Here is a 16,296-nt window from a genome sequence, read left to right as displayed (position 1 = left end):
CGACGACGATTAGGCGCTTCCGCGAGCGCGCTCCGACAACGGGCTTCAGGATCCCGCGGGCTCGAGAGAGAGAGATATTGTACATATATATATATATATATATATGTATACCCGTCCGCGCGAGCACCAGCACGACGGATAATTCCGCTAAGTGCGCGGGAAGCGCTAATTATACGCTTAAAATCCGCCAGGACTTCCGTTCGCTCGCAAACCTCCCAGCTAATTGCCGCTGCGAGATATTTTTTATAGGCGCGGTAAGTGCGCGTAAATGATAAAGCAAATTGCCCTCCTCTCTCGCGCGGTAAAAGAAATTCGAATCTAATGACTTTCGGGTCGAGAGTCTCGACTTTATGAACGTCAATTACATATCCCTTATACACGCGCACTTCGGCTCTTCGTTTCGCCCGGCAGAGAAAGAGAACGATTATTATTTTATTCTCGATAAAAAGAGAACCTTTAATACGAATGCAGCGAGTCTGTTCTAATGTCTGCTCGCGTACCAATTATACTACTTGTACGGCGACGGTTCACTTTCGAGCGAAAAATTAACATAATCGAGCTTACCTACTCGAGAACTGTGCAATATCTTTTACAATAACAATTTTCGTCGGAGGATTTTCGCTCCATATTTAATATAATTTATATTATTTAAAAAATTTTTATATCTTTATATCCAAAAAAAAAGGATATCGAGTTTATTCTACATATTATATATTCTATACATATATTATATTATTATATTATAGTATATTATTAAAATATATTATATAGATTAATAATAATAAATAGAGAGAAAAAGAAAGAAATTAGAATTATATGTAAAATTTTAAATATATAATTTACAAAAATTTTTAAAAGAACACATGGCAATGTTACGACAAACTCCGATTTTTTAACGAAGAAATTTTATTGTGAATTCTTCGCAATATTTTCATACGATAAATATTACCGCGCATAGCTCAGGTTACGCAATACTTCAACGCTGACATTTATCTACGGAATTGCCTGTCGTGCTCGCGCGCGCTGACAAATGTTACGCGATGTTAGTACATACTAATGAAAACTTCATTTAGACAGGATTATACGACGTTAATACTAATTATTATCACGGAACGTTAAGCTTACGACTGGACGAACCGAGCGAGTAGTTCGAAGTTACCTTCTTTACTACACATCTTAATTAACGGAATTACCTTTCTTGCCCGATATAACTTAATTATATCCTTTCGTAGATATAAATTTCAAAGATTAAAGATTTATTAACGAGACCCGATATCGTTATTCTTCTAGCCATTTATATGCAGGCTACCCTAAAAAAATTACACGATGTAACAAAAAGATATTCACCCGCTAGTTTCTCGCCACTCACTCGCAAAGTGAAAAATGTATAATACGTCGGAATTGAAACCGGTTTATGTACGCGACTTCTATACTTCGTGCTGAAAGTAAGTTTCGCTTAAAGAGAGGGTGTGGAAGGTAATCTGAAAGCGGAGATGGCGGTTATAGGGCCTGAAAGTTGCCGCGAGAGAGCGACGGTAGGCAGTGATCGAGCGGTCGCGACTTAATGAAACTCTTAAGTGCCAACTATTAATATGGCTTCCAAGTTACCGAGAGGCCCGTTGCACCTCCGCCCTTCGCCTTCCTCTCCTTTTGCCTTCCCATCGATTACAAGTTTCCAGCCATATCGCGCGATTTCACGGCAGAAAAATTAGTTTTATTTATTCTCGTATATTATCCGTTAGTAAAAAAAAAATGCATCAGATAATCAAAGAGATCTATCTCTGTTCCACAATTAATCTAGCTCTTTCCAACTCTATAAATATCATAGCGCACACTCCACTCGCTAATTTACATTTCATTAAATTATCTTATGGCTCTTGTAGATACGGCTGTAAATTAAGTCACAAGTCATAAGGCACTGTTATTGTGCGGAATATATGTTATCATATGAACGATCTAATGTCTAATATAACGTCAAATAATTATCATAAAATATTAAAAAATAATTGAATGTTTTATATATATATTGTTCATCAAAAAATAAAAAAAAATTAATTTTGTCGTGTGAGACGACTATTCCCGAGAATATTCGCGATCGACTGTAATTCAACAAATCGGTCCAGAAAATATTTTGCAAACCACCGCACCTACGTACGTAAGGGACGGGAATAAAAATTGGAAAGTGTCAACCATTATCCCGAACAGCTGCTTTCAGACCCGGGGAGCCGGCAACAATTTACACTCGCATCCGCTAAGCGTGCTAAACCGAGTTCACGCCTTGTCGCGCTTTTCAAGCCGCTGTCACGCAAGGCGATCGGCTGCCGGGGTTCGCGTCCCTGTCCCCAATTTGTCTTTGAATGAAAAATTGATCCGGTTAGCGACTGTGTTGCAGCTTGTCGGAAATTGCGAGCCGAAGAGGAAACTGGCGAGAGAGAAAACCGGAGAGATCGATGACAAGAGCCGATATTTTATCCGTCGCGATACCATCGTGACGACGTCGTCCCTACGACCAAATCGCCTTCCTTCGTGTGTTCGAATAATTATTTCCAATCTCGAGATTCAATCACCTGGGATAAATTAAAATCTAGCAGAACTCTTGCCTCCTAAATCGTCGTCCCACCCGCGAGGTGATCTGCACCCGATTATAAAATATCGCGAATCAAGGAGGTAACGAAATGATATTATATGAATTTAATTAAACATAAAGTAGAAGTTTCAATACGGCTATATAAGTAAGTTTTTCATGCAATATCGAGTTCAACAAAAATTTGAATAAGTAGCAACAAAGATTCGTTTCATTATTAAATCTTTATATATTTATGGAATAAGTTTTTCAACTTTTAATATATACCCTTCTCACTCTTCAATTTTTTTTACAGCGCTCGGTATCCCACCTAGGACTGTTTCTGACAAACATTCTCGGACAACAAATGGCTCGAACACGCCGTATATCTGAGACTGACGGCGCTTTTAGTTCACTTTGCGGGCTGTGCATTTTTCGCATCCGCACGCACGTAGACGCGCCGAAAAATTCACATCCGTCGAGCATTAATCGCTTTGTCGTCACGCCCGGTACCGATTCTCTTTTCTCTCTCTGCTCCATTTTCCTCCTCTCCTTTCCCAATCTCGTTGGTACCCGCGGTTTGCACGATTTTTCGATTCGGCCGCGAGACAATGAAGTCCTTATCGTCAATGGCTATCGCCACGAATGCAACCGGCGCGGTGTGCGGTCGTTTCTTTTTCTGTTTTTATTTTCCCCGCGCGATCCTCTATATAAATATATATATATATATATATAAATTTTTTTTGTCTCTTTGGTTTACACCGGAGCATTCGCGGCTTTTACCGCAAACGTGGCACCTTTAACCGCGACGTACTGACAGCAACAACACGCGTGCCGAGTCGACAAAATTTTCCCGATTCTCTACAAACGCCATTGATAACCGTTCGGTTTTTCTCGCCCCTTTAAAATTATTTTAGCTTTGAAATATACCCGTGCAGCAATGTGTAAGATAAACTGTGCGCTTTATCTCTTAATAATAATATACGTTGATTTTCCTAATCTACACCGATACAACGTTGTGGAAATTTAAATTATGCTTAAATAAGTCACTCTCCTCAGTTGTAACTAAAAGCTAAAATCTCCTTTAGTGTTAGCATCAGAAACTTTATAATTCAATTACGAAATTGTAAGTTGCTTTGCAAAGTGAGCGCTTGTATTTTGTATAAATGATTAATTTTGTATGCGCCAGTACAAAATTACTTTACTTCTCTCTTGTAAAGAGAGTGTTTCTTAATTAGTATATTTTAACACTATTCACGAAAAACGAGAAGAGAATTATATAATTTGTTTCATAATTAACATAAAATGATTTTCCAAAATTAGAGAAATGTGTATGTTAAATATTATATACTTTGAATATTTTAGAAAGAATAATAAAGAAGATAAAAAATAATAATTATATATATTTTTCTGTTTCTCTTCCCAAAAAATATAATTTTTAAATGAAGTAAACGTACTCGAGATTTAAAAGTTTTTCAGACTCATCTCCAGATAAATATATACATGCAAAATAAACAGTTTAAATAACAATTTTCTTCTCTTGGCGCGATGCTAATCATCTTTTAACAGGTACGCGTAAGTTGAGCGTATGATTACTTCGTCGGCCCGAACGAAACACGTGTCGATCGATGTAAGTACACGCCTCTTAGTTCCAGAAATAGTCGTGCCGCGCGTGTTTAACAAGCCCTTTAACTTTTAATAGACTCGATGGCCTAATTATGAGCCACCGCGAAGTAACGAAGTCTGTCACCTTTTGCATAAGCTGATACATACTGGGATATATATATAACATTTCCAATATATACATATATATGTATGTAACATTTCCATATATATGTACAAAAATATACGAAAATGGAAAGATCAAAATTTTCTTATATGTGTATCGAAAGATTTAATGCGCTGTCAGTCAACGCGAATTATAATTATCGTTGTTTAATTACCATTTCTAATTTCTAGAAATGACGAATCGAAAAATGATTCATCAGTCTATCACTGCGCTTAAATGAAAAATATATATATGCCGTAAGTAAATAAAAAAATATTCATGTAACGCACAAGAAACGAATTCACTCAGGATCGTCATCCTGTTACCGTCGTCATCCAATCTCGATGGTCGTATTCGCAAGAGAAAACTCTGATAATCTGGAAATATACGCAAATCAAATCCGATTGCTACTTTCAGCGCTAAAGTTTTGTATCAAAGGCAGAGGGATGCATTGCTGTTAAACAAAGATATATGGCTGGCCGAGCCCGGAGGGCAAACATGCATACATACATACATAGGTAGCTTTGATGAAAACACGTCCACCATTTTCGCGGACCGAGTCGACCGTACCGAAATCGACGGATACACGCTTCTCGAAACATGGAATCCGCGTCGAACGGTACAAAGTGGCGCGCAAGGCGATATCGAAACTGCATCAGCCTTGAATAGTGGTTAAAGCATCGCCCGCAATTAAACGCACCCCGCGTACTTGAAGTTCACATAGGAGGGAGCGATGAGAGGGAGAGAGGAAGGGTCGACAGTGCGATACGGAAGAGATGAATACGGCCAAGCACCCATTAATTAATTAGTCGCCAAATCGGCCAATCGGCCGGTCTCGCGAACAATCAATGAACTGAATCGACCTGTCGCTGATTACAGAGGACGTACGTACGTCCTTGCGCGGCGGACCAACCTGATTCGATGAGCCGAGTACTGCGCGATCTATCGCGTTCCTATCACGAGTACTACTCGTAATCGAACGAATAATAAGGTAAGGGAGAAAGGGAGTTCTGCGAAAGAGGAAAATTATAGAAGGTTTGCAAACATTTTTAGCACAGCAGGTAAGAATGCAAAATTATGACGCAAAATCGTAGCGATTTACAAATAACATCGCGTCCATGTTAAATTCGTTAAATTATTTAATCTATGGAAATCACACTTTCGACGTCGGAACCGCAATCTTAATTATTTACAGATGAATAATACAAAGCGATTATTAACATCTAGAATTAAATGATGCCTAACTTGTTACTAAATCCGAAACTAACCCGCTCCGGTGGTGTAACCGACGCCGGTTAAACTCATCGCAGATCTAACTCGAAGTTAATCAACCCCAGGCCAACCGCCGCGCGGTGGTCTAGCCATCCGCAAAATTGTTATTCAAAGATAATTTTGGAGGAGGAAATTTCGATAGACAGTTATTTCAGTACGGTATTTTATTTTTGCAGCAGTTGCGTACATAGTGATTGGGAAATCGAAGAGAAATGGAATCGTACGTAAACGTTAACGCGCGCACGTATAAAATAAACTCTTCTAAAATAATACAAAAAATATATAAAAAATATATAATTTGTTAAATGCAAAATCTCGATGTGTAAGGAATCGAATGTTCATGGTATTTTCCTTTAAAGTCATACTAATTATATTCATTAGAATCAAATTCATTTCATCCAAACTACGAATTTCAAAAAATCAATTCGCTTTAATCACTGTTCTTTCGCTATTTAATTGAAATTTATATATATCAGAAAATTTCTGTCAATTTTTCGATTTAATTAATTATATATTTGTTTAGCATTTTCAGAGAGAGAAAATAATAGAACGCTCGCGCGCGTTTGAGATGATCATGTATTCACCCTTCAGCCATGGTATAGCAATTATAAGTTAATCAATTCCACGATCGAACGAGGAGAAAGTTTGCGAGACGAGATTGCACGGGAGAGAGAGAGAGAGAGAAAAAGAGAGGGGAAATACGCTCCTTTCGCATATATAGTTAAAGCAATACTTATTAAAGATGTTGCGTTTTGTACGAAAATGTGAGATTGATTGGAAATTTCATTAAGCTTGTTTCTTTGATCCTCGATTACTCGATTCCTGCCAATCCTCGTGATTTTTTTTATTTTTATAATATTAATAATCTAACATTTTGTTATTAAAAATGTGACTTTAACAGTTTGATCATCTAGCCAGTCTGTAAGCACCCCATTTGGCGCATTTCCAAAAACATCATGCAAATAAGCTATTATATTAACAAAGTCTGGCGATGAATTATCTTCGCAGTAAATAATACTGAAGGACGGACATTTCGCGAACAGGCGACCGGTGGAATGCGCATTAGCTCGCACCTTCCTCTATCCTCGTAGAGATTTATTATCTCGACAACTTCTAAAGAGATACGTTATCTCGCGTAGCGTGGCCACTCTTTTTCCGTTACTAAATCACACAATAAGATACACCGATCAAAGTCGCAATTTAAAAACAATATCGTTCGCGAGAATCATATTTCGGTGATTCGTGAACTCGGTAGCGTGCGCAAAGTCATTAAAAATTAAAAAACGATATAAATAAACATGACCTGCTAAGTATTTTTAACAAGCTAAATATACCAAAAAGTTGTTTACGATTTAAAACCTAGCCATTAATGTGACATCGATCTAAGACATCGATCGATCTTTTTATATCTAAGCGTGCAATTTTTGAAAAGAAACGACTGCTATATCCATTTATGTGCGCGTCAATGACGAAGAAAGTCAAACTGTCCTACAAATGGCGTAGATGAGAAAAATATCTGCAACGCGCAAAAAGTATCGGATAAAATTTATTTTCCGCACGAATTCTTCGCACATTCCGCGAAGGAAAAATTTCAGAAATTGATCGGCGGCGAACCTTTCACGATGCCACCGACACCGTTGACGACGACGACGACGACGACGACGACGACGACGACGACGACGACGACGACAACAACGACTACAATGACGACGACACGACGATGGGAAGGTAATAAGGTGGCCGTTTGTCGCTCGAAGTGTCAAATAAGCGCATCGAGGTACCCGTTAGCGGCGCGCGACCCGATCTTTTTCTCAACGCGCCATGCCACATTGACTGCTGACACATTCCACCGACCTGTCTTCGTGTTCTCGACTTTCCTTCCTCGCCCGCGGCGTCACGCATAGAATAATAAGACCGGGCAATTTCGACATATGTTAAACGGAAAAGAGGAAAACGTATTCGCGAAACAATTGGAACGATGCAATATACAAGGGGAACGCGCGTTACATTCAATGCGGCTAATATAGTCGCAAGCATTCGTCTGATATCTCTTTTTTGCTGCATTGTCGATTAGAAAAAAATTGCAATTCGAATCTCGAAAAGATCGAGGCGGAAAAGTTTGTACTTTCACTGAATGAATGCAGAATACAGAATTATGTATTTACTCATCATTATTCAGATTAAATAAAAAAAAATCTATGTGTGCTTTATAGTTCTTTATAGATTCAAAGAATCGATCGAGTTAAGAAATGCAGGAATATTTTCTGCGGCGCAAAAATTATTTAAAGAATAATTAATTTTCCCTCGATGCCAAGAGAATCCAACCGAGCGTTTTTGCACGTACTTAGTCGGTCGTTACAGAAACAGCTCGACGTATAGTCGACGTCGCATGTTCCTCCCGCGGGACAGACATTATTACCACGAGCGTTACCTTACCTACCTACCTACCTACACCTAGTTGCATATGTACAGAGTGGATGCATTAAATGGTCCAAGTTCGCGCATCGAGTTCCCGAGAGTTCTTCTATCTTCCCGACTAAGTTCACCGAGTGTCGACGCTCGATAAAAGTGTTTCTCTTTCCCCGTTCCGCCCTGCTCGAGTTTATACCGCCACCGAAGCCACGCCCGACGAACTTTCGGCTCCTTGACCAGGCGGTTACGCTTCTTCTTCTTCTTCTTCTTCTTCGTCCTCATTTTTGAGACGCTCTCGGCACCCGCGATAACGGAGAAATCGCGCGAGCGCACGCGGTCGTCTTACATCCCGCTCTAGGGAGGGACATTAATAATCCAAGCGCCAACTATGCCAACTTACTTCGCCCAGCGTATCGTAGTTACCTCTACTTAAATTATTGCCCACGTATGAGTTATCCGTTATAATAATTATATTACAATTTCGTAATTTCTCGTTAGAGTATAATCGCGCGTAACTGTGAGATATTAGAAAATCATTTACAATTATTTAATCCATTTGTTAAAGTTTAGTTTTTAAAATCTTGTATTCTTATTTTGATAAAATTTGAACCGAGACTTTTAGTTATAGAAAAATGTATGTTTCTCGAGAGTCCATCGTGTGTATGTGTGTGTGTTAAAAGGGTGTGAAACTAGATAGTGTCCAATTAGATTCTCGCTAAGTAGACTTCGAGAAAGTAGACTCCAAGAAAAAGTAAATTTTAAGTTGATCAAAGAATTCATAGAAGAACTACAAAGGATACATAACTTTCTCGTATTACAGAATATTTCATAAACTTGTATTAAAAAAAAACCTCGGGCGGTGTGTTTTATCTAACGAATTTATGAACGATTCTTTTTAGTAGTGAAAATTTCATTGGGCGTCCCTCTGTTCCCTTGAAACTTTCGAAATTTTCAACTTTGAATACAACCAAGCCCGGGATTAAAATTCCGAAATGTCTCGCGTCCCTTAAACGTCAAAAGCGTCGCACGTACGGCGTCCACATAATAAGAATGTATCCGGAAAGTCCTAACGGGGTGCGAGAGAAGCGAGGACGTCTGTGAAAAGCCACGTAAATTCTACTCCCCCTCGCTATTTACAGCATTCGACGGCAACACCTATACACATGCACGTTGTATACCTGCATACATACACACGTACATAAATGCATACATACATCCACAGGATCGCGCCCGAGAACGGTAAATTAACCGCGGCGCGTCGAGCAGGACTTTATAATCCGGAAATTAAAGGTGTATTATATCCGGAGAACGGGTAGAGCGGGGGGATGACGGAGGGGGAGGAAAAGAGAGAGGGATGAAGAAGGAGAAAGCGAGAGAAAGACCCAGGGAGACGTGAGCCGCGCTAGCCAGCCTCGTGCCTCGTCGAGGGAGACTCGACGAAGGTGCTACCCAGCGCCCATAGCGATATGCCGCTTTCCTAACAGAGAAGGGCGAAAGAGGGAGAGAGGACGATAGAAGTGGACGGATAGAAAAGGACAGTCGCCACTCGAGTATATATATACGGGGGAGAGATAGAGGAACCGAGCGAACAGTAAGGGGAGCGGTAACTTTTCTTATAAGATCTAAAGTTTCCGCGTGCGAAGGCTCGCCGCCGCGCGCTCCTTTCCGTTTCTCTCGCTTTGCCGGCATCCCCAACCACCCTTTCTTCCCTTCCCCCTCTTGCAATCCACAACCGCTTTCCGTTCCACACCCTCTCTCGCAGCCTGTGCCCAGGCAGTCTCTCTGCGAGCAGAAGCGAGCAGCGTGCGGCGGGAAATATTAGAGCTTTTAAACGTCGTTATTAGTTTGCACGGTGAGCCGAATAACTTTCGAGCTACCGCGAGCGAGCGGCCGCGATACGGTACGGCTATACTACTAGTTATACGGCTGCTCCGTTGCCGCGCCCTGGAATCTCGTCGAATAACAATTTGAGTGCCGTTTACGGCGAGGGGGATTCGGGTGATTAACAACGTGATCTCTGATAAAACAGGACCGGCGCCGGTATCGCGCGACCAGTTGTGCTTTCACCCTCCGGGCGAAGAGAGAGAAAGAGAGAGAGGCGCGATAACGAGAGAACACCGAGGATTCGCCTTCGGATCGAATAATAAATCGCCGGTGATTACAAGAGGTATTCCCTAAATAAGGAAATGAAAACGTGCCCCCTTTAAATATCTCGTCGAAATATATTCGCGTGTGAATTCTCTCATTTTCCTCCCCCCGAATGTAATCTGTTGGAGAACGCTCTTTTAAACAGCCGCGAGAACGAATCGGGTTAATTTTCATCAAGTTTACTTCGCTTGATTAGCGGAGAACAGCGCGACAATAGACTGTCTCTCTCTCTCTCACACTCTTTCTCTCTTTTTCCTGGCCAGAGCTGAAATTAATTTTCACCGGGGACAAAAGCTCTTTCGGAGGGGGACGCGCGATTTCTTGCATCGCGCTCACTTAAAACGATATACGTTCGCAAAGTTTCTCGCAGCGGCGCCCCGCGACCGCCCTCGGGGGTTCTTCGATTCCAACTTGTAGAGGGGCGAGGAAAATAGTAGACACGGCTAACGCAGCAACTTTAAAGTATAAGTTATTATTGGTTTAACCTGGATTGGATATCCGGTTTCCAATCAGCACCGGGGGAAAGAGGTGAATCGCGCGAAAAGGAAGAAAGGGCAAAGAAGGGGGACAAGGGGGGCAAAAAGGAGGTAAAACCAACATGCCTCGCATCGATCCGTTGGCGACGGCGAACGCACATTAAAAGCGCATCTAACATCTCACCGGAAAGACGTACCTATACGACGTAGATGAATTATTAGCTTCTCAGAGATTGCGCCTCGGCGGAAATATATATTTTCACTTTGCCGCGCGGAGACGAGGACGACGCGAAGAGGATTTGCGAGAGATCGCGCAGTAAAGTTAAGCAAGCGTGACGTTAGATTTCCCTAACGTCGATATGCGTGAGAATTGTACAAGAGAGATAGAATACGTGCAAACGAAGGGAAACACGTACGTAAAACGCTATTTATTCTACACTTGGCGGATGTTCGACGAGGAAAAAAAAAAAAAAAAAAAAAAAACGTCGATCTCGTGAGAGTCGTTCATCTCATGAAACCAAGGTTTCGGCGACCTTTCGCGGCCAGCCGAACATCTTTTTTACGCAAGATAATAGCTACAAAACTATCCTATATCACGTTATATCACCCTATTGGGATGCCTCTATTTTACTCCGGTGGCACGTTCAAAATTTTTTATACGGCGCGAAGCTGAAGAATGTATAGAATTCACCGTATAGTCGCGATAGTCGTATCATTCTCCCTCTCGTAAAATTACATCGCACGTTTTCTTCTCGAAGAAAGATTCTTCTTTTTTGTCGACTTTGTAACACAGTTCTTCCCGCGTTCTCCGCGTTTTGCGCAATCGAGTCGGAGCGGCGCGTTTCAATTTTCGCAAATATAAGCGTAATATCTCTCTAGTTCGCGCGAGATGCGAAACGTTCCGCTGTGTATCTCCGTCGGCGAAATTATTAAGGGCGTATTCGGGTATATCGAATTATACTTGGGCGCGTGTCTGGCGTACGGTGATTAGCATGACACAGGATATAGCGCGCGCGCGCGCGTAGAGGATCCGCATAGATATGCGTCGTATACGACTGGCCGGCCGGCCAACCGGATGGACGGCCGTTGGTACTTTATATCGCGGATGCTCATGGACGCGAGAGGATGCCCGGCGCATTCGTGAACAGCCGAGAGGTATGAGGTATAGTTAATGCTTGCCAGAATTTCCCATGTGGCACGCCACGCCGCGTTCCTGTATTTTCTCTCGCGTGCCGCCTACGTGCGGCATTCTATACTCGCGCGCACGTTGCGCACGTGTGACACGTATGAAAGCGAGCGAGGAGGAGAAGAGCTCGCTCGCGAAATAGTGATCTTAACTTTTTTGTAAGACGGATGGGATGGGCCCTGGGAAGGGGTGAAAAAAAATAGCGCGAGCGTGATGAGAAGGTGACTGAGAGGCACGGAATAGCGCGAGAGTCCGCTGTAATTTACACAGAGCATTATTATAATCGCGATTCATTTTTCACACTTACACTGCGCGATGCATATTTTATATACTTGCACGATATCGGACAGAAACTGTTTGGTAGTCAATTATTCTACTTAAATATTAGAGTGTGTGCTTCGATTCGATATGATAAGAATCGACAAGAAATAAGTATGTAAAGCTGTAATTCTATTAAAAATCTAATTTATATTTAATACATACATCTATCGTTTAATTTTGAACCTTTTATCATTGCATCTATCTTCGCATTATTATTGGCAAGATTTAAAAATACAAAGCTAAAGTAAACATCGTTTATATATATATATATTTTTGGAGACCACGAGAGAAAATTATATATCTGAAGAGAGAAGAGAAAGAGAGAAAGGGAGGAGAAAATAGATAGAAATTGGCGAGGTGAAGGGTGGACGTCGCGGTGTACCAGGCTATTATTCGGGTAAATTACCGCGCGGTTTCACCATTCGGTGAACTCTTGACCCTGAGTTTAGGCCAAGCGCGCTCGTTAGACCGATCTCAGTCCCTTAATCCCGTCGCGAATTTATATCGTGACTGGACCTCTTATCGCCGCGCGAGCACGTCGGCCAGAATGGAAACGGCGAATGGAATTTGCACGTCGCACCCTGTGCAAAGGTGTCGACAACAACGACAACGATGACCTATTCTCACCCTCCCCTCCCTTTTCCGTTTCCAAATACACCGCTGACGGTCGATCTCCTAACAGGCTTCGAAGAGGAACAGCACGCCTTGCGTTATTTCCGGCTGGTGCCAATGCATATTTTGCGAACGTGTTAAGAATATATTCGAAGACGTGCGCGCGGGTGCGCCAATAAAATTCGTTTCGTTCTTCTCGAATGCGAGGACTCGACCCGTTTATATCTCGCGCGATGCTTAGGATAGAAATGACTTTTCTCCCGCGGAATTTTTCCTCGTCTTTCTCTTACCGTCATTTTCATATCGGAAATGTACCTTCGATTTGATTAGTTTGACTTTGGTACTCGCTCGTCGCTTCTCCAGCGAAATGTATATCAACGTTTCTTGTTATCCTTCGATGAACGCGACGAAATATCTATCGCTCGCTGATCGTCGGAGCTGATAGTCGCTTTTAAATCGATATCGATGAAATCAATCGATCGGAAAAATCCCCAGTCGAGATTCTCAACTCTGAAGAGACTACGCTCTGCCGAACGATAATGTAGACAGAGTTCGCCCTCGTAAAATGCAAGAGCACGACCTGCGATCGTGTTATTACCTATAAAGCGGCCCCGCGATATAACCCTCGAAGAAATATAACAAAGTTAATGGCGATGACGGTAAGCCGCCATTCTAACGCGGCAAACAACGTCTCTTTCTCCTAGCATAATGCTGCAGAAATTCCTTTTAGAACATAATGACCGTTCGATCACTCACATGTACAGTCAAACGTCTTCTCAGTGAGGGAAGGAGTTGCATACATACATATATACGCAACTCTTTATCTTTGTGTCCATATAGAATAGATAAACTAGACAATTGGTATTATATCCGAGATTTTACTGCCGCAGATATTATCGAGAAAAATTCAGTGTCTTACGGTGGTTTTATAGATGCATGCGTGACATTTATTGCCACATAATATATATGTGCGTACGTTTTATCGTCTTGTGCGTAACATCTCAAGCACTTACTGCCACATGTTGTGCGGAACACGATTTGTGTGAATGCGTCGGATATTAAATCGCTTTAAAGCAAAAATATAATATAAAATATAATATAATAAAAGCTTTCCGATTAGCAATCTAATAATAGAATTTAGAATAATAAAATTAATTTTGATTTTACAATAATTTTTAATATTATATCCATAATTATTTTTGTCTCTTTTTTTCTCGCGTAACAAACTTGCTCTTAAACTCTCTTAAAATATAAAGAAGATACTCGAATCACTTAAAATTTTTAGGAAAATAAAACTATGCTCTAACATAAATTTTTTCTTTTTTTGTGAACTGAAAGCTATTATTGTATAATACTGAGAACTTTGATTTAAAAAGAATTCTCGTTCCGCCCCGCTGATGTAATTGTCTAATATTATATTACTTAAAGAATATGCGATAAAGACTAGAGATGGAATTTCCATTAAATTCAAACGTAAACTTCGAACCGACAGAGTCGCACAGAGGCACTTTCACGCTCGATCGGGTGAGTAATTTTGATCGCTTCTCGGTCGTTGTCCTCGTCATCGTTTCCCGTCGTAAACGATGTGATCCGCGCCTCGCGGCGAGACAGCCCAAGAATGGAGTTCATCATAAATGGGAATAGTCTTTCGGGGTTTGTTAATCTATCGTTAACTTGGTCTCCTCTCCTCTCCCCCCAGCGAGAAATCGAATGTACGATATAATTCAGCGCAAATGTATTAATATGATTGCTAATTATTATGCTTTTGACTTGTAATAGCCTAAACTTAGCTCCTTCTATTTCAAAATAATCACAGACTGCAGTAAATCACTATTGCGAGGATAAACGTGCAATTATTAATTATTATAAATTAATTTTTTGTTTATTTATTTATTATAATTGCTTGCTAAATTAATTAATTTGAACAATTAATAAATTAAAAATATTATAAATCGCTCATCTCATGTTTGTTTTACTGTCATCTGATGCTTTTTTAGATTATAAGAAATGATCGCGTTTTAAAAGATACGACGACGATACACGGAGCTTTTCGAGTGACGTATAGATATGTATGTACATTCTTAATGCATAATCGTTTTATTATCATTTATGCGGCAAGGCTCGAGCCAGAAAGTAGTAATACGTACAAGGAGCTTCGTGTGTCGTCGTGTCTTCCAAAATGTGATCATTGCTCATCATTATTACATTCGATTATACGATTGTTTGATTCTAGTAATAAATAATTACGCTTATTTATGGACGACAAATGTTTCTTTAACGACGCTTATATTTCAATATTTCACATCGCGCTTGGAATTTTTCGTCATTTAAATATACTTAATTTGTTTATCATTTTCGGATTAAGAGCACATAACTATGAATCGTAAAATCAAATAACTCAAGTAACGAAAAAGCCGTTGTTATTAATTAATTTAAGAAATATAAGAAATATTCCGCTTAAGATCTATTTTGTAATATGTTAAATATTTCGTGGCAGCAATGCTGTTATTGTTACATAGTATTCAGCCTTCGTTTTGTGCAGCAAATTATTTATGCGCATCGTTTTGTTATTATTCGCACGGCGAAGCTCGAGAAAGAAAATCCCTTTCTAAAAAAAGGCATGTTAAGTCGATTCTCACAAGTATTGTTGCCTCTTCTCCGCGATGCTGATTGACTGCCTCGATTCGCATTGTGCGTTATATTCGTAGCATCGAGAGGCTGTCATCGCGAGGGTTAGCAGTTTGACAGTTTGTTCAAAATAAAATAAAATAAAATAATATAATATGTTTTAAATAATATTTTATAAAACTTTAAACTCGATTAATATTTTTGACAGTTATCAGCTGATTTCTGTCAAAAAATATTAATCGCGGATAAGACATTATAACAATATATTTACAACATATTACTATTTTAATTTTTTACCATATTATTATTTTAAAATTTAATTAGCAAATTAACGCTTTATTAATATTTTTTGACAGAAATCAACTGATAACTATCAAAAATATTAATCGAGTTTAAAATATACTATAACATATTATTTAAAACATATTATTTTATTTTATTTTATTTTGAACAAACTGTTAAACTACTAACCCTCGCGATGACAGCCTCTCGATGCTACGAATATAACGCACAATGCGAATCGAAACAGTTAATCAGCATCGGAAAAGATGCACCAATACTTGCAAGAATCAACTTAATGTGCCCTTTTTAGAAAGGGATGTTATAATATTTTTAATTCAATTAATATTTTTGACAATTATCAGAGCTGATTTTCGTCAAAAAATATTAATCGCGGATAAAATATTATAACATATTATTTAAAACATATGTTACTATTTTAATATTTTCAACATATTATATGTATATACCCCCATTACTGCTATAGAAATATTATAAAATAAACAATTTCTCACTCACCGATACTTTACACGGCACTCCCAACACGACGCGTGAATCGCACTGTGCATCGCAATGCTACCTGTAACAAATAAAATACATACATATATTAGAATAATCTTATTATTTTGCA

General features: G+C 39.8%; 1 protein-coding gene across 1 annotated transcript in view; it reads right to left on the bottom strand.

The window, feature by feature from the left end:
* Positions 1–16,296, bottom strand: part of LOC145936957 (synaptogenesis protein syg-1) — a 396,806-nt gene that overhangs the window by 349,380 nt on the left and 31,130 nt on the right. The window contains exon 5 of the mRNA XM_083039649.1: positions 16,185–16,245. The gene's annotated coding sequence lies outside the window, so the exon portion shown is untranslated. The remainder of the gene's footprint in view (positions 1–16,184; positions 16,246–16,296) is intronic.

The sequence above is a fragment of the Prenolepis imparis genome, unplaced genomic scaffold, assembly GCF_030444845.1.
Source record: "Prenolepis imparis isolate NDT839.2.m4 unplaced genomic scaffold, iyPreImpa1.0 SCAF_6, whole genome shotgun sequence".
Lineage (NCBI taxonomy): Eukaryota > Metazoa > Arthropoda > Insecta > Hymenoptera > Formicidae > Prenolepis > Prenolepis imparis.
This window is presented reverse-complemented; position numbering and strand designations above follow the sequence as displayed.